The sequence below is a fragment of the Rhipicephalus microplus genome, chromosome 3, assembly GCF_043290135.1.
Source record: "Rhipicephalus microplus isolate Deutch F79 chromosome 3, USDA_Rmic, whole genome shotgun sequence".
Classification (NCBI taxonomy): Eukaryota; Metazoa; Arthropoda; class Arachnida; order Ixodida; family Ixodidae; genus Rhipicephalus; species Rhipicephalus microplus.
In genome coordinates this window covers 102,104,214-102,123,488 of record NC_134702.1, presented here as the reverse complement: position 1 = coordinate 102,123,488, position 19,275 = coordinate 102,104,214, and the positions used below count along the sequence as shown (strand labels likewise).

Here is a 19,275-nt window from a genome sequence, read left to right as displayed (position 1 = left end):
GACGCTAGTCCACCGCGGCGGGGCGAAGACATACTCTTCACCCAGTTGATGGTGAAGTAGTTGTACGCCTTCATTTCATGAGAATAACACTGTTAACGCTGAAAACCGAATAGTTCATGTCGCCAACGCAACATTTTTGGGAAGGTGCAAGTGTTCGAAGTCGTGTCCGTACCGGGTCGAAGCGTCTAGGGACCCACTCTTTTGCACAACATTTCCCCCGAAGCGAAAAGACGCTTGCCAGGTGCGCTCAAAACGGCTCAAGAAAAAGAAAAGTGACCGTGACAATTTACGTCAGCTCCATCGTAGTGAACTCTGCATAGCCGTATAGGGTTGGTACGGCTCGTCCATGGAGGATGAAACCGTGGGCTCGTATGCACGGCTGTTCATCAATATGGGCACTGAAGTATAGTACTGCAGCAATGGTGACCCTAGCGACGGCTGCCCCCCTCTAGAATTCCGGATATTTATTGCGTGCAGTAGAAATAAGCTATACAAACCATGATGGCCACACACAATATCTGGTCTTTTCTATCACCAGTGTATTTTACACGTTACACACTGTCGATAACTCTCGCCGGTTGTGTTACGGCATTGAAGGAAACGCTGCCTGTGCTACAGATAAAGCGCGCACTCCCCCCCCCCCCTTTTTTTTTTGTTTGTAGATGCACCTCAAATTTAGCGGACGCACTTGCCTCTTCTTGCCGAATACTATGAATCCTGAAAGTGCCCACAATGCCGAAATATCACGTGTGATTTCTTTTCTTCAGCGTATAATTGGTGTGGATTCGTCTTCGCGTACACTGGGCGCTCATATTGTTGGTCGTGCATATGCCATGGTGGGTATATTGCGTGGTTCTCCCACTAACAAGGCTGTAAGGCCTTGTTGTACTTACATGGTAATCCCTTTTCTGAGGGAAGCCAAAGTTTGGGGGTCCGCTCTTCGGTCCCCGGAATACCCCTTCACGCTTTATCAATGACGAAAGACGTTGGCAGTGGTTGGGTACATAGCTTTTCATTAGGTTACCTTTTTGACTGAGATATGAGTCGGCGCGATATGGGTCAATGGCAGTTTATTCTGCATATTTTTACGGTGGCTGCGATAATCGGTTGCCCTCGGCTGGCCCCCGCGCTTGTGTGGCTTGTCTGAACCTGCTCTTCGCCACCTATAGACGAGGAGCAATGTCGTTGTCAGCGACAATAAAGGGGAGGGGGAGGAAAAAATGTGCTTCATGAATTTATTCTTTATTGATTGATATATACTCTGACATACTACGGAATGGGAACTACGATGCAGCTTTGCTTGCCCCTCTCGGATGTACTGATTTCAAAATACATGACATTATCTGGGAAAAATGACCACGGTGAATACGTAGAACAAAGAAAGGAACAACATGAATCGATGCTTACGACCATCTATAATATCAGTTCTGTGCTGTTACTTTCTCTGGCCCGTTTTTTTTTTCTTTTTTCGGTGGTCAGTCTTCCAAATTTTGAATCATCATCTCGCGTATAGCCACACTCTCCTAAGCATACACATACCTTTCCAGCAGAACGGAGGGGGGTGATGCTCCATTTCCGGACTGTGGCAGCTGGGTACAAAAGCAGAAACAAGCGAAGGTCAAAAAGCCTCGATATAGTGCGTTTGGGGGGGGGGGGACGCATATATATGCCACAGTGGCAAAGCCCAGAGGGCACTTAGAGAACCTTCGTTGAACTACTGCATTCTCAAGGCGAAGGAAGTCGAGGGAGAATGGGGATTGAAAGAAAGCGTTGATACTTTAGGAAATGCAAAGAATGTTCGTAGGGCCTTGCGGAAGCGTGACTCAGCGCCACTGGGGCGAGGGACAAAATATGAGGCAGAAAAGCGAGAGTCCCACTCTCTTCGTGAACACTCACTCTTTGTTTGTTACCAAGCTCCCTTGAAAAAGGGGTGTTTTTAAAACAACCGCGCCGCCCGGCTAGCTCAGTCGGTAGAGCATGAGACTCTTAATCTCAGGGTCGTGGGTTCAAGCCCCACGTTGGGCGTTGTTTTTTTTTCTTTCCTTTGCAAACACTTTTTTTATTATTTTTTAAAAACCGTGTTAGTGCATTATGCGCGTGGCTTCCTGAACCGAGTTACAACATGACACAGCTATATTTGGGCTCGTGCAGCTCATGAAATGTCAAAAAGGCGGGTTCATTGTAGAAAAAAAAAAAAACGAACACAATCAACAGCTACTGCTGCAGCTCGCATGCAAGTAGCCAAGTGTGTTTAATTCAGCTCTCTCTTTCTTCACTTCGAGACTAATTTTGAACCATCGGTGCGGTAAGGTTACACACGCACCCACACATGCACACAAACGTAATAATAATAATAATAATAATAATAATAATAATAATAATAATAATAATAATAATAATAATAATAATAATAATAATAATAATAATAATAATAATAATAATAATAATAATAATAATAATAATAATAATAAAGAACAATCAAGCAGATAAGAAAAATGGCCTTTAAGGTTGGGACATCTCTCTCCACAGAGAGCTGCCTATGGGTGTGTTTGTGCAACATTGATCAGGTGACAGCCATTATTGTCATGCCGGCCCCACCTGGACTGGCACATCACTAGAAACACTGCCCTTGTAAGAAAGCGTACTTTTTCCCGTCGACTGCAAGTATCCATGTGCGGTACGTGAGACGTGTGATGTGTGGTAGCACTGAATTACTGTGTATTTCGAGCACCCTAAGTCGTTGTTGTTGTGCAAGCTCCCACTGCTGCAGTAACCCGAAAACGAGGCTATTTGCGAACAACTTTAATGCTTGCTCAAGCACCAAATTTAATTTGAAGGGTCCTAGAAACGTCGCGGCCACATGTTTTAGTCTTCATTTGTAGAATTTGGCGCTTTTGTGAGCATTAGGCTGATGCTCAGGGCAAAAACGCAGGCAGAACTATAGCTTGAAATAGGCGGCACGCGAGTAATTTACATCTTTCAGGCCACGTCTTCCCAAGTGACCAGCAGGGGACGCCACACTACACAAGCAAATCTCGGATGCATGCTCGAAAGCAGGCAATATAAATATTGCGCTACTTTGTAGCTCGCACGGGAGATGGCGCGGTATGACCGCTCACTCGCCACGACGTAAGTTCGGTAAGTTGCACCAGTGGTAGTATATAGGTGTTCTGTGAGTGCACTCTGTTCTGTGGTGCACTTGTATCGCCCAGCTCGTTGAAGTCGATAGTTATAGCGCGAGAACAAAACGATGACACAGGGACAAGAAGGACACGAGTCCTTCGTTTTGTTCTCGCGCTATAACTATCGTCATGCCATACCAACTAGCCCAAGCTGCGACACTTCTTCGTTGAAGTCGTAGGGAAAGAAAAATGCGCCGTAATTTTGTTTGTGCGCGAGCTAAATTTTGATGCTCATTTGTTGTTCACCCGGAAACACTGAACTCCCATTCTAACATCAACGTAACAGATTTGCTGAAACAGCACGATCGTGGTGACAGGTATGTGAAAGGCACGCGTCGACTCTTATAGGTGCGCGCAAATGCGTTGTGCACCATGTTTGCTTGTATTGAAATCGTACTCTTAGGTGGTGATATGCAGTTGCTGTTGCATATTTTTTTGTTCAGGGGGAGTGATGGCAAACCATCAAAAATGAGCAGGTCAACGCTGGTATGTATTCATTGTCAACGTGCTTTTAACTTGATATGCTCACGTAATGACTGCTATGCGCTCTTGCTGTCAGGTGAGTACCGCTGCTGCTGGCAAGCGAATATTAAAGCATACAACTCATGAAAGGTACAGCATGTTTTCTCTACGCCGGTGTTTACCAGGTAAGTAAAATGAGACGAAGCCGTCGCCGTCGATAGCTCAGTTGGTAGAGCGGTGGACTGTAGAGGTACTATACTATAGACATCCATAGGTCGCTGGTTCGAATCCGGCTCGACGGAAAGCAAATTTTTTGTGTTCTTTTTATTTGGTATTTTGCATTTGTCAAGCTGATGCCCCTGTTGAAATATTTCGGCTGTATTCGTGCTCGGTGGTTTACCGTCGATGCACATGTGCTCAGAGCCTAGCAACGTGAGGTAGAGGCTTATGTGATTCTTGTGGTGAGAAAAGAAGAGAAAAGTGAGCTTCGTAACTGTCTGGATCAGAGTCCGACACTTCAACAGTAGCTCACGAGTGATAAGTTTAAAGAGGTATTAAAAGGATAGGATCAAACGTATAGAGATAGAGAGGGGGAAGGAGAGAGCGTGGCGCGAGGACAGCGAACGACAGAAAACGACGGAAGTAAAGAGGAGATAGGCAAGATGGACACGGTCGTAGGAGTCCGAGGACCGGGCACCACTCAGCGAGAGCTCATGTCTGCAGCAGGCACCTTTCCTTCCTCCGTGGCGGCAGGAGACCCTGGAGATGACGTATGGGCGAGCCAGTCGGCCAGAGCTGCGCTGTCGGAGATCGCGGGGGCACAGCCGGTCGGCACGAAATCCAGAGAGCGAGTCTGTAGAGGCTTCAAAGACGCAAGCGTTTTGGAGTCCCCATATTAGAGGCTCTGTATAGAAGATATGGCTGTTGAGGACAGTCATGGGCACTTTACCAGTAAAATGTAACAGTGTTACAGTTAGCGAAGCGAAAAAAGTAACTGTTAGAGTTGTCGATTTTCTAATAGTAACTTGTTACAGTTACACTTACAGTAAAAAACTAACGTCGTTACTTTTCCATTACCGTCTAAAAAGTGATTACAAAACAAATAATATATTCTAATTACTAAAGACGTAGAAAGGGATGTGCGTAGTGAAAGTTGCTAGGGGTGAAACCCTAGAACGATGCTGCACAGAACAAGGAGGTTAAAGTAATATTTGCTGGAAATGGAGAAGGCGGCCCTCAGATGAAGCCACGCGCCGCCATCTTGCTATAGGCAGAAAGCGCGCCCTCCGTAACTCAAGCAGCTGCGGCCGCACAGATGCTCCGGATGTTTGCCAGTGTTGTAGCGTCCGGACGTTGTAATAGATACATAGTGCCTTTCTTAAGACGACGTAGGTTAAGCGAAAATGTGTTCTGGGATAATGTTCCAGTTGTGGGTATGATATTTCGAGCTTAATGAAAACTGTATGCCGGAACACATGCGTGTTGGTAGCGGTAAACCTGTTTTCACATATATCAACGTCATTCTTTTTTTTAACGGGTTTCTCATGGACTCAAATGTTATAAGTGATTCGGAGCAGGCTTTTGAAAACTTGAATCATTAGAGGACGGGATGACTGGTAGCGAAAATACAGCGACCACATATGTTAGAGACACTCGTGGAATTGTTACAATCGGACTGGACTGTGACCCGCAAGTTGTCCGGCTGGGCTAGACGCCTTTCTAAAACACCTGCAATATCCACTGATACACACTCTTGTGCTCGTTGATACCACTAGAGTGGTAAGCGAGTGGGAAAATAACACACCGTTTACTGTTCACTGAAATTAATAAGCGTCTCCATCGTTTGGTTTTTGATTACTGGCAGCGGCGTAACCAGAAAAGCTCACAGTGATCGACACGGACGAAGTGAGGGCGCTGTGAGCTATTATGTATCTTTACCAACTAGCCCATCTAAAAACCTTTTTTGATAGATAGATATGTGGGGTTTCACGTCCCAAAACCACCATATGATTATTAGAGATGCCGTAGTGGAGGGCTCCGGAAATTTCGACCACCTGGGGTTCTTTAACGTGCACCCAAATCTCAGCACACGGGCCTACAGCATTACCACCCCCATCGAAAATGCAGTCGCCGCAGCCGGGATTCGATCCCGTGACCTGAGGGTCAGCAGCGGAGTACCTTAGCCACTAGACAACCGTGGCGGGGCCCATTTAAAAACCTTGCGTTGCCAAAATTTTTAGGGGGGGGGGTATTTCGTTGTTTTGGGGAGCAGCACCCCCTTCTTGAAATGACCACTGCCATTGCGAAAACATTTTGGTAAGATTCGGGGGGGGGGGGGCACGGGCCGGTGTGCTGATCCATGGATATGCCCTTGCTTCTTAGTTGTGGTAATAAGAAGCTCAACTCACTATCATGAGTCATGAGGGTAGTTAAGAATGTTTGGGCAACACAGAGGGACCTGTCTTTTTTTACATTTGCGGCATTTTATTTTGTTATTTGAAGTGTAGCGAGCAAAATCCAGTGTCTGAACTGTGCAGGGTGTGTGGTGCAACCAAGTGCGAAAAAAAAACGACTATAACCGAGGGTACTCGTGCCGTTATATGTATTCAACTGAAGATATGAAAGTTGCATCCACTACACGGCAGCTCTTACAAAAAAAAAAAAAAAAGTTCATGTTTCCTAAGGGGAGCTAAAACAGCTCAAGAAGAAAATTCTACCGCAGAGAAATTGTAGCGAACCGAAAGAGCGAGGCTTTATTCTCAAGCTAAAATAAAGGGGATCAATAATTACGAGCCCATTTACCAGATTAGGGGGGGGGGGGGGGTTGGGGTGGAAGCTCACTGCAGCTTTCCCTCATACATACATATTTTTTTTTCAACGATCATATCCTTTTGACCATGCGAAGCTTGGGACACACACTTTTATAATTCACGCGAAGAAAGGGGTTGAAATCTACTTATGCATAAGATTCTGTCACATGAGGAATAAAATAAACAAGAAAATGAATGCCGATAAAGTTTCGTCGGTGTGCACGCTTGCAAGGAAAATGCTTAAAGAAACAGGATAAGGTCGACTGTATTCTTGTTCGCCATTCGACTTATCATTCTTGACAATTTGCCACTTAATGCCCTCCATAACCGTTAAAAACCACGGCGGAAACAAGCGGCCGGCACGCTTTGGCTACCGTATCTTGCCATGGCAAGACGCGGCTTCACTGCACCCCTTTGATATGTATAGACAACCTTCACTCCAGCAAAATTTATTTAAACCTCCTAGGCACAGGGTAATAGTTTTATTCTAAACAATGTGTGTGTTTGGGGGGGGGGGTGCAGGCTTCTGGAAATGTGGGTCATTCGCTACGACACACCGGCTTGCAATAGCAACCCACGACCTCCTACTGAATGTTTGCAAGGACATGTGTGACAAATGAACTGATCGACCTCCGCTTATTTTTTTTTTGCCAGCGTCCACTGAGGATACCACCTGCATAGGAGACGAAACGTCAATCACTTTGTTAACTATTGTTGTGTTAACTAAAAGTAGAGCTTTCAGAATCAGTCACAAACCCGTTTAAACGCTTCAGGCTTTCAGCAGTTTCATGCAGCTGTTTTTTAGCCACCATTTAAATGCGACTTGCTGGAAGCCTCAGACGGAGGAATGCTCCACCGGCATACCAAGAAAAGATATAAAAGCACAAGTGACAAAAATAATATATATATATATATATATATATATATATATATATATATATATATATATATATATATATATATATATATATATATATATATATATATATATATATATGACGCTATGATGAATGGGCGATGTGGCCTGGCTCATACTCCATGTTTATTCTAAAGCACTTCTTCCTTCTCGGTTCTACTACAAGTCACTGCCTTCCTACGTCACAGGATTCCCCCTCCCCCCGAAAGAATGAGCACGTTACAATCAACAAAACAACAAAAAGCATAAAGTGAAGAATGTCAAAATGCACAATAGTTTGATTTCATAAGAGAGTTTCTTATCTCGCACAAAAGCTTCACATCAGAGGGCAGCAGTCCGGTCAAATCTAGGGTAGCTCTGGTGGACAAGGCTGGGTGTTGCGCCCAGGATAGCATAACCCCGCCCTGCACATCTGCACTGATGATGACATGACTTGAGCTCTTGTGAAGAACGAACAAGGCTTGAAATCTGTGTAGCATTGGATTGACGGATGTCTTTGGCATCGGATCCAGCGCCGTCGTGACAACAGACGCTTTGCTTCTAGTCAGCGTGCGTGACAACCAAGGCTGATGGAACGATGTCTTTTTTTTCTCCGTTGTATACGTGGTAGCTTCATGTCTCTTTCGTAACTTTCTGTGGCGTTTTCTCCGTTTGTTGGATCGGAAACACGGCCTTGAGAACTGGTGCAGAAAATTTTGTCAACGTTGCTTTCTGCGAAGATGGCTTAGGCATTGACTTTGTCTTTGCTCCTTTAATTGCTGTTGTCTCTGATTACCTTTAAGCCACAAGTGTACTCGTGAGGAGGTTTCACTTGATCGTTGCTCTTGTTCGAGTAGCCGTTGTAGTTCCTGGAGTTCGTGAAGTTGCCTTTGTTGAAATCGCTCGTTTTGTTGCGAAAGTTGGTCAGATGGGCATCTTTCAGGAACATGAGTCTGCTTTTCTTTGCATGGTGATGCGATCAGTAGATAGCCGGTAGTCGTTACTGTACTGCTGGGCTTGTCTTGCGATGAAAGCATCGTGACAGACGGATGAGAAAGATGATTGTGAGTCATGATTGATTGTAAATGCCTCTGTCAGTTGACAATGCGCCGGCGTTGGTGGATTCTAAATTCCTGCAGTGCTTTGACTCACATGTGTGTTATCACTTGACGATGAGAGCACAGCAGACATGGCTTCGGGTGCTTCTGATGGCGTATGTTTTTCTTTTTGCAGCGTGGTTAGGATGAAAATGTCTGTCGAACGACCCTGGTCCGGAACGTCAGGGTAGGGGCTGGTATTGGGAGGATTCACCAGCTCGTCACGCGTATATTCCGTCATACGTTCGAAACCGTCTGGGCCTTGTGTGTGACACGAAACATCAATGAATTCGGGTGCTTCAGTAAAATGTGAAGTGATGTGGTGCAGTGAACACGTTGAAAATGCCGATTTCATTGCTCTTGGGAAAGCCGGCTTTAGGTTTTGTCTTTTGGCGAAATAGTCTAGCTTCCTTTCGGTATACGGAGGCTTTACCTTGTCTGTTGCAACGTGCAAGTTACCAGTCGGTGTTCGAATGCGTGACGTTTTTTTGGAAGAGTCATATGATGGTACAATGGTGGTATATATTTTTCTGAGGTCACGTTTGGAAAATCTACAGGCTTACTGCGGGAAGACTTCACGTAACTGTGATGGGTGAGTTGAAAAGCCTTCCGCTGATGAAGTATGGACAGGTCTTCACCGTATTCTTTGAAACGGGTGATCATTTCTTCTTTGATCTTTTTCCAAGACTCATCGTTCTCGAAGATGTGGGTGAGGTGAAATTTGAATGCCTCACCTGAGATGTAGTCAGTGAAGTTGGTGATCATCTCCCGTTCCGACCAGAATGCAGCGGTGGCGTGGAGCTCCAACAGGTTGAACCAGTCCTGTACGGGTCTGTCATCCGCTGATCCGGTGTACTTGGGGATATCAAGGTCGTCTGATGGTGCTATCATGATGCTGGTCTGCCGGTGTAGAGTTGGGATAAACGTGTGTGGTCCACGTTTGGTCACTGCGTCTTGCTGAGATGTCCGATGATGATGACCGGTTGATGAAGTGGTCGCCATGTCTTCATCCTGCCGACTTGTGTGACGCTATGATGAATAGGCGACGTGGCCTGGCTCATACGCCATGTTTGTTCTAAAGCACTTCTTCCTTCTCGGCTTCTACTACAAGTCACTGCCTTCCTACGTTACATATATATTCCCCTTCCGACCTCCCCACCGCCCCCCCCCCAAAAAAACAGAAAAAGCCCGGGGGCGGGGAGGGGGCACGCAAACTTGGCAAGGTGTTCAGTGGCAACATTATTGATTTGCGACATGTAGTTGTACGAATAAACATACCCTACAAACACAATTTGCTTCAAACCAGCCAGGCCTGTATGTCTACTTTTAGACATGTAGTATACAAGTAAACAACGAACTTGGTCTTCTACAGAGAAGATATTCCTTTCAGTGATTTGTTCCCTAAAACTGTGATGTGAGGCGTGGAAAGTCGAAAGGTGGAGAGGATATTGTAAAGAAGAAAGTTAGAAAAAAAAGGAAAGCGTTTGACGTCGGCCTTTAACAAGTGTGGCTGCTGGATGATTTTTACAAAAAAAAATAGAAGTAACTGTAACTGTATTTTTCGTCACAGTTACTCAGTAAAAAGTAACAGTGTCACAGTTATAAGTTACTCTAAATTAAAAGTAACTAGTGTGTGGGTCTCGAATTGGCGAGAGCGCCAGGCTCTTGGAGAGAACGGATACAGTAGACACCATCGGGACAAACCAAACAACGACATACATTTATTTAACTAATTTTAGAACGACGATATCGTCAGCCGAATTACCATAACATCAATCGTGATAAACATGCTAGGACATCTTACACAATATTACCATACACTCCAAAACATGTCAAACACCATAACACACCCAAGGCGGCTTCGCCAATGCTTGACTTACCACGAGGGCCCCGATGCGCAACCCGTGGTGCCACGCACCGGGGCCCCACGCTAGAGACAACCGTTCGCGGCAACCGCCACGCGCAGAAGAGACCAGCTTATTTCTCGCTCGCCGCTACCAAGGCTTGTCGCCGCCGGCGTGATACCATGATGATGATGACAGCGGTGATCAACACTCGCGAACACAACGCTATACCTACCACCCGGTAGTTGTAACCCGAAATGCAGCTTTTGGGCGAGACATGTGCGCCACGCAGCGCAAACAACTTTACAGGAGGTGTCCGCACCCCCACGTTAGTTACAGTTACAAGTTACTAAAAAGTATTTAGTTAACGGTAACGCGTTACTAGTCACTACTTACCCAAGACTGGTTGAGGAATCACACACGCAGTTGGGATGCCGATAAATTAACGCACCGGTATGCGCAGATATGTGCTCGTTATGAATTATTGTATGTGCATTCTCCCGATATTATATAGAATGCGGCTGTGTTTTGTTGTCTAGAACTCCGGCTCACAAAGTTGAGCCCCTGGTCCCGTTAGAGCGTGAATGGTCAGCGTTCGTGTCTTGGGCTGCCTAAGTTTGTCGCAAACAATACTTTACGTGAATTCCGCAAGCCTTCTCTTATTCAAGGGTTTCACCTTCTCATAGCACGAAGATTCATAGGCGTGACCATGGTGGTGGTGATGGTTGGGGCTAAGGATGGGAGATGGCTGCCCCCTACCCCCTAGACACCTAAGAGGTGAGAGAGGGGGCGCAAAATCTATCTCGTGCATTGAATTCCCCCCTCCCCACCATAGCTGAACCATCCGCATGCCTATGCGAATATTCCCTAAATGGGCACTGAAACACTTTTTTAGGTAACCATAGAGTGAATTCACTGGAAGACTTTATTGCCTCATAAATTCAATGCTACAAAAATTTTAAGAATCCGTCCAGTGCGAGTGGAGTTACAAAAATTGGTCGCATGTTGCAATTACATTATCTCTTTTCTCGTCCCGACGAAAGCGCTGGAAGCTAAACAGGGAGGGATGGCAGGGGCAAAGAAAAACGTCACGGCAACCTCGTGACCTTGAGCCCTTTTTTTTTCTTGGAATGCGCAGCTTTTTCAGTCTCATTGCGCGCACGCGTGGGCAAGTCGTGGCCTCCCGTGGCGATCTCTCTAACGACCGGGCGCGCCATGTTCTTATCAGCCAATGGCTGATAGATGGTTTTTTTACGAGTGATTTTTGAGCGTCTTCGGTGATTTGTCAAGTGAAGAGAAAGCAATTTTCAGCTGGCTTTGATAATTTGTTGTGAATTCCAGGCCGCGTGCTGCGCTATAATATTTGGCTCGCGTGTTTTCGGGAGCCTCGACTACTGATCGGCAGCGTTTTCTGACCATGCTCAAAAAGTGTTGGGGCCCCTTTAAGATATATGTGAGTCGCTACATAGAGCTTCAGAGTACGTTCTTATTATTCACCCGGTTTCATTTGTTAACCACCGAAGGTCTAGGTTATGTTGCCACCAAGTCATATTAGATACAATTAAACCAATGACAAGTTTCGCTTGCACTTAGTGAAATTACAAACAAGTGCACACAAGCCATAGAGACGCTCATAAGCCAAACATTCATTTCGGGACCTTGAATGTGTTAAGATAAAGTTGTTATCACAGACGGTGGACATCAATAAAATGTCGACTGTCCCTCACTTCGGGTGAGGCCCCGCCGATCCAACATCGACGTGCGGCAAACTCGCAGGCTTCTACTTTACGCTTCGGCCTGCGAAGCCTAAAAGGCCTCGAAATGGTACATTTCAAATTTCTTAGCAGGTCGATCGACTCGTGCGGGGTTGAACGTGCGGGGATTTATGGGCCTGACCGACGCACTCGTACAGCAGACACATAGATTCGATTAAACATGAACAAGAATTTAATTAAAACAAGGGCAATAGACAGGAGATTACAAAAATAACAGAGAAAAAACACTGATACGCGATGAAAAAGAACAACTGCAAAACAAACAATGCTCTAAAAGAACACTACATAAGGTACAGAAAAAACACAAATAAGTGGAAGGTTAACAAAATAAAAACATGACAAAACTGAAGAAGATACAAAGAAAATATGCAAGAAAACGATCATGGTCACGTTTCTGAATTTCTAAGTGCGACGCAGCGCACACAACTACCATTAATTGAAAGCTGGTTGTAATAAAATAACAGTTTTAAAAAAAATCACAATAAAAAAGTTCCATACGGACCAGGCCAGCTCTTGATACGCGTAGAGGAGCCTACGGGGTGTCGCTGAAGATCTCACCAGCTTGGTAGACGGAGAGGGTGGCCGGTATTGCAGCCATCTCAATACGTTGCGCGGGTCACTCCATTCTCGCCGCCTACGCAAGACATCGTGACACCGACGACCGCACCTGACCGCACTTCTTGCTGGCTGCACGTCAACTGCTGATTCTGATGCAGTCCGAACTCTTTCGGGACGTCCCGTTCCCTCTTGAGGTCATTTCTTTTCCCCGACACATGTTTCTCCTTTCGGTACAGATGTAGGGAAGACGCGGCGGCGCCGCCACTGCGTCGTCAGTCGCCGGATGTCGTCTTACCAACACAAAAGCGCCCTTCCTTGGACGATGGGGCGTGCGGGTGAAACGAAGATTGCAGACGTTTGTGACATCGACAGAACATTTCCACAGAACACAACATAAACACAGAAATGTGTTGCTCAAAGATATGTAGACAAATGCACATTATAAGTATGCGCTTAGATGAAGTGTTTAACAATTTAGAATGCTTGATACTTTTCTAAAAAAGAGCCGAAAGCCATCCCAAACTGAGAAAACAACAAATGGCTAATATATATATATATATATTGACGCGTGTCTACATGTGGACGATAACGATGATGGGGCATTAGTTAAAAAATATCACACAATGGACAGATTATCAGCACCTCAAATTTCCATGGAAAGCCCAGTAGAGTCCGTCAAAAAAACTTGAAATTATAATCTCCAGATTACGGTGCCGTGTCCCCCCATTAAATTTTTATTTACACAGAGCTGGTCTGACACTTTCCCCTCTTTGTCCGTTCTGCGAAGAATCAGAAACTATTGAACATTATTTTGGCTCTTGTCGTAACTATGCATTAACTAGGAAACGACCTTTAGATATTCCATTTGCGAAGCTAGGTTTAAATTTAACCACAGAAAATGTTCTAAGTTTTGGTGCCTCTGTTTTGGGAAATCGCCACAAAGATGCATTCGATGCGGTGTGTAATTTTATTCAAGACACTAAACGTTTTTCAACATAAAGCCCACGTTAACAGATACTCAAAAAAAAAAACCGGGTTGAAAAGTAATTTTCAATTCTGGATAAATCCGTGACATACGAAATTAATCGGGTTTGGCAAAACCAGCTGTCTGGTCGGCTCCCAAAATCAAGATGTAGCCATTAGCGTCTACTTTGTTGTTAATTCTTTTTTCTCACTATCTACATCTTTGGTTTCGTTCTTTTAACATACTGTCTTCCCTATACAACTCCCCCCCTTTTTTTTTCGTTGTAAGCAATAATGCAGCTATCGTCCATATGAGACTATATGTTCTCTTGGCCAATCCCCCAGAGTGGGTACGAGCCATGGGTTAGAGGATACAAACAAACAAACAAACAAACAAACAAACAAACAAACAAACAAACAAACAAACAAACAAACAAACAAACAAACAAACAAACAAACAAACAAACAAACAAACAAACAAACAAACAAACAAACAAACAAACAAAAACAAACAAACAAACAAACGGTGGGCATGAGGTAGTGGGCCTCTATCTTCTCTCGAGGCCGAAGAAGATGATCTTGTGGCTCAGCTGACAAAGACAAAGCCACAGGGATGTATGCTCCGCTGTGTTTGATTACATCAACGCAACTAAAAGATTACCATGCTAGTGAACCCCTACCTTTTCAGATCTTTAGTTTATAATTCGTAGTTATGTCTTTCAAAAACAAAAGATGGTTTGACCGCTTGCTCATCAAACATTTTTGCTTTTTGGTAGTATTATTTTAAGCTACTTTTTCAGATTGGCTTCATTTTCAATTTAGTTTCATTTAAGTATCCTGCCGCGCGGTTCTTGGCCCATCCCCCTTTGTGGGTAAGCGCCATCCATCAGACGTCATCAGCATCAGCATCAAAGCCATCGGCTCGTTCGAACACGCAAGTAGCTGGTCGTGCTTGCTCTAGGGTTTTGGCCTAAGTTTGTGTAGTGAATGTGGTTTTTTTGTCTTTATTAGGTGTTCTTATAGTGCTTTTACAGCTAAGTAAGCGCTTTCAGCGCTAGAAAGAGCACTTAGAAGCCGTTTTCTTCACCTGGACCAGGAGCTTGCCTCTGGTCTGCTTCACTTCCGTCACAGGAAATACCAGTGGATCAGTTTCTGCGCAATGGCATTCCTGCAGTTCCTGTGGCCCTCGTCCCTAGCAATCACGGCTTCATTCGGATGAAGAATCCGAAAGTCGTCCAGGCGGAGCTTAGAGCTGCGACGCCTCACTTTCACAGCATCACAGAGGTCCGCCAGTTCGGCAGAGGTGGTATTCTATGTTTTTCATCTGATCAGCTCTGTGTCCAAGACCTATTGAAGTGCTCGAGTTTCGCGACCAATCCGGTGAGTGCCTTTATTCCCCCGCATCTGGCATGTGTGAAAGGTATTGTTCGTGGTATCGATATTAACTTGACCCCGTCTGAGGTATTAGAGATGTTTGCCGTGACTGGTGCTATCTCTGTTTATAGGTGTGCACGACTGGTAGAGAAGCACAAGACGCTGACTGAGTCGGTAATTGTAACCTTTGCTGGAGCAAATCTCCCAAGCGAAATCAAGGCATGGCCACTAATATACAGAGTGGAACCACTATCACCATGACCACTCCAGTGTACGAAGTGCTGGCGATATGGTCACACTATTAAATGATGCAGGTCAGAACTCAGATGCCGAGTGTGTGGTGACAACCACGAAACAAATCACTGCAAAGCTAAAGAAGACAAATGTTGTCTCTGCAACGAACAACACTGTGCAGATAGTCCTCATTGCTCAGCAAAGGCTCGAGAAATGCAAATTCTTGAAATTATAGGGCGTAGGCGCTGTTCTCGACGAGAAGCCCTAACGGAAATACAGGCTAGAACTCAGGGGTATGCCAGTGTTGCAGCACGACATCTCTCGGAAATAAATGGGTCGATTTCCCTGAATATAGCGGAGGCCATAAAAAAGGCTCTGGAAAAAGCCATGGAACGACTGACTTCTAACCTTTGCGATTCTCTATCTCAAATTTCGGCTAACCAGATGACTCGCATATTTGGTACAACGGGAGAGTCAGGCCTAGTATTCCAACATGTTGAGAGTTCACGATCAATGGCTGACGGTGAATCTGAAACTGCGCCATCGTATTATCCGCCCGCAGGAGCCTCTGCAATAGGTGTCCAGAGCCAAAATGAGGAATTTAAAACCGCACCATCGTATTCTCCGTCTGCAGCACCCTCAGCAGTAGATATACAGAGTCTAAGTGAGGACAAAGCTGCATATACAATAGATTCCGATGACATGGATTTGGACCCTAGGTCCCTGAAGTATCTAGATCCCATGTGTCAAGGAAAACTAACTCACCGAAACAAACAAAGAACAAAAAGTATCTGAAAGAAAAGGAGAGCCTTTCAAAGAGAGATTTCTTGAAAGAAAGCATTCTAGAGAAAGCTATAGCGGAAGCAGCTCTTTCGAAACAATAGGGTCACTTAAGATTCTCCATTGGAATTGCCGATCAATTCATTCTGCATCTACGGATTTGGTATTCTTAACTTCTATATTCACTCCTGATATTATAGCATTACAAGAGACATGGCTATTTGTACAAAATTTGTTCCACTTAAATAACTTCCGATCTTTTCGACTAGACCGTCCATCGAGAGGTGGGGGTCTAGCTTTCTTTATTAATAATAGAATTAGTATGAAAGTCAAATGCTCATACAAACATATGTCGCCAGAATGCGAAATTTTGGCAGTAGACATAACACTGCCCAACTGCACTCCTTTCACTTTAGTTAATATGTGTTTTCCGGATGGAGTTCAAGACACACGAAGTTTGGATCTAGCTACAAAGTCGTGGTGCAATGACAATGTTTTAGTTGGAGACTTTAATTCCCACCACACGAGTTGGGGTTTAAAACTGATCTGAGTGGGAAAAGCTTGTGGGAGTGGACAATGGCTAATGACCTGACGTGCCTCAACGTCAGAACCCCCACATTTATTCGTAATCACTCCAGGTCAGCCTTAGATTTAAGTTTTGTCAGTTCAGTCATTACTACTTCTTCCTGGAAAGCGCTGGACTGTGGCACCAACAGTGACCACTTACCGATAAGTTTTGAAATTTCTTGCCCGATAATTTCATCTTGTTCAAATGTAAGAGTATTTGTAAATTACACTAAATTTAAGAATGATCTGAAGTCGGCATTGGCTTTTCACTCGGAAGAGAGCGATGATTCAAAAGCACTGAATATAAACGCAATCAGTAAAAGATTCTACAAAAGAGCCGAATTTACTGTTGAATCCACAAAAAGGGTATATAGCCGTTGGTGGAATGATGATTGTACAAGAGAGCACCGACGACGTCAGGCAGCTTGGAAGCAGCTCTTACATAATCAATACCCCCAAAACTGGGTGGGTTATAAATTCATTGCTGCAGGCTTTAAGAGAACGGTAGCTCAAGCTAAACAAGATTATGACAGAAGACATTATGAATACCTGTCGAAGCCTAAACATATGAAAGCACTGTTCCGATATATGAGAGCTCGGAAAATCTTGCCATCACCAGTTAATGTAGCTTGTGATAATTTGTCGGCGCAAGAAATGACCACTACCTTAGAGACAATCGGTAAAGGTCTGGAAAGCAGATTCACTTCAGTAGTGCCAAACAACTGACACAAGTCTACGACAAATTCTGACTTTGACGAAGTGACACAAACTGAAGTATCCAACGTGATTAAACATTTACCCTGTGCGTCTCCTGGCCCAGATGGAATCACAGTACCCATGATTAAAATTCTGTCCAATTTATCGCCTCGAGACGTCGCCAATGTTATTAACTACTCCTTAAAAAACTCATGGGTGCCGCAGGATTGGAGGATACCAAAGGTGATTCCTATACTAAAAAATCCGGGTGTAGGATTAACAGTCGATAATATCAGACCAATCTCTCTAACATCTAACATGGTCAAACTAGTAGAGAGGGTCCTACATAGCCGAATAAGTATCTGAATGGCAGACAATTTAGTAATAAAACCGAACCAAATTGGCTTTCGTAGTGGTTTCTCTATTTGGTGTGCCCATGCTGATTTAGAGAGCCGAATACAGCTCGCGCGTAAAAGAAGGCAATACGCTGCTTTAGTAACGCTTGACATAGCCAAGGCGTATGACAGTGTGGAGCACTTCATATTGTTAAAGACGCTAGAGAGATTGAACTTCCCGCAATATTTTATTGAGTGGGTGGCAGAATTCTTAAAATCAAGAGAATTCTACTGCGTCAAGGATGGATGTTCCTCATCTAGATTTAAACAAACGCGCGGAGTTACACAAGGAGCAGTCTTATCTCCAGTATTATTTAATGCTTTAATGAGCACAATTCCAACAGATCAAGAAGTTACTGTCTACATTTATGCTGATGACATCGCACTCTTTGCTGCTGACTGTGGTATTCACTCACTACAACTTAAATTACAAAGACATATTAACATGTTAGAAATTTGGTTGCAGTCGATTTCGTTATCGTTAAATGTCAACAAAAGTTCGCTCATGGCGTTTCCGCTTGCAGAACCAATTTCAATTTTAATTCTATATAAACAGGAACCCATTCAGCAAGTAGACTCTATAAAATATTTGGGAATCATTTATAATGACAAACTTAACTGGAGTCCACACATAGAGTATATAACAATCAAAGCACAGCGGGCTTCAGGCTTACTACACAAGCTTAGTAACCGGAAATATGGGTTACGGAAGCACACCTTGATAACGTTGTACAAGATTTATATGCGCCCCATCATGGAATTCGGCTGCATATTATTCTCGGGTGGCCCTGCTTATAAAACCAAACCTCTAGTTGCCTTGGAGCGAAAAGCACTGCGAATGTGTCTGGGACTCCCTATAGATTTGTGGCTATCAACGTACTGTACCAGGAAGCGCGCCTGCCTACACTACTTTGTCGATTTCGAATTTCGACCGTACAAGCATTTTTAAATTTTTATAGCTTACCGGCAAGAAGATATCAATATGCTTTTATTGCAAACCCAGACGGCTTCTTTCTTGCTCATTGGCCACGGTTTCACACAACTCAGATAATTTTTGTACAAAAGAATCTACAAGGTATAAATGTGAACATTAGAAATGTAATTGCGACTAATGACTCGAATTGTCATGTTATTATTGAGTATGATGATATATTCCCCCAAAACGCCAAATTACAATCTCTCAAATTTTTAAATAACATATTAATAGATTACGTGGAGCATACAGAAACTAAAAATATAATAGCCGCAGATGCTTCCGTAAATAATCAAAAGGCAGGTGTAGGCGTTGCCTCTGATTCGCTTGACTGGTCCTTTTCAGTGAGACTGCCTGATTTTGCTCCAGTTTTTGAAGCGGAGCTCGTGGCGATTATTTTAGCTCTTCGAAAACTTCCATCAAATCAAAACAACGCCGTCATAATGGCGGATTCTCTTTCAGTTTGTGCAGCTCTGACAGCTTCAGAGAACTCTCGAATTCTAAGCACATTCAAAACATTTGTACCCCCGCAGTTGATACTCCTGAAGTTACTATGGGTTCCGGGACACTGTGGATTAAGATTAAATGAATTGGCTGATTCTTTAGCACGAGCCGCACATGATGGGCCAGTTTTGTCCATACTGCCAGATGTTGAATATATCACGGCAAT

At 44.2% G+C, this 19,275-nt stretch overlaps 2 non-coding genes across 2 annotated transcripts; both read left to right on the top strand.

Moving 5' to 3' along the window:
* Positions 1–1,952: 1,952 nt before the first annotated feature.
* TRNAK-CUU (transfer RNA lysine (anticodon CUU)) lies at positions 1,953–2,025 on the top strand. Its single transcript has one exon. It is a non-coding gene; the product is annotated as a tRNA-Lys (tRNA).
* Positions 2,026–3,855: 1,830 nt separating this feature from the next.
* On the top strand, positions 3,856–3,946 carry TRNAY-GUA (transfer RNA tyrosine (anticodon GUA)). The gene is given in 2 exon segments: positions 3,856–3,892; positions 3,911–3,946. It is a non-coding gene; the product is annotated as a tRNA-Tyr (tRNA).
* The last annotated feature ends 15,329 nt before the right edge of the window (positions 3,947–19,275 follow it).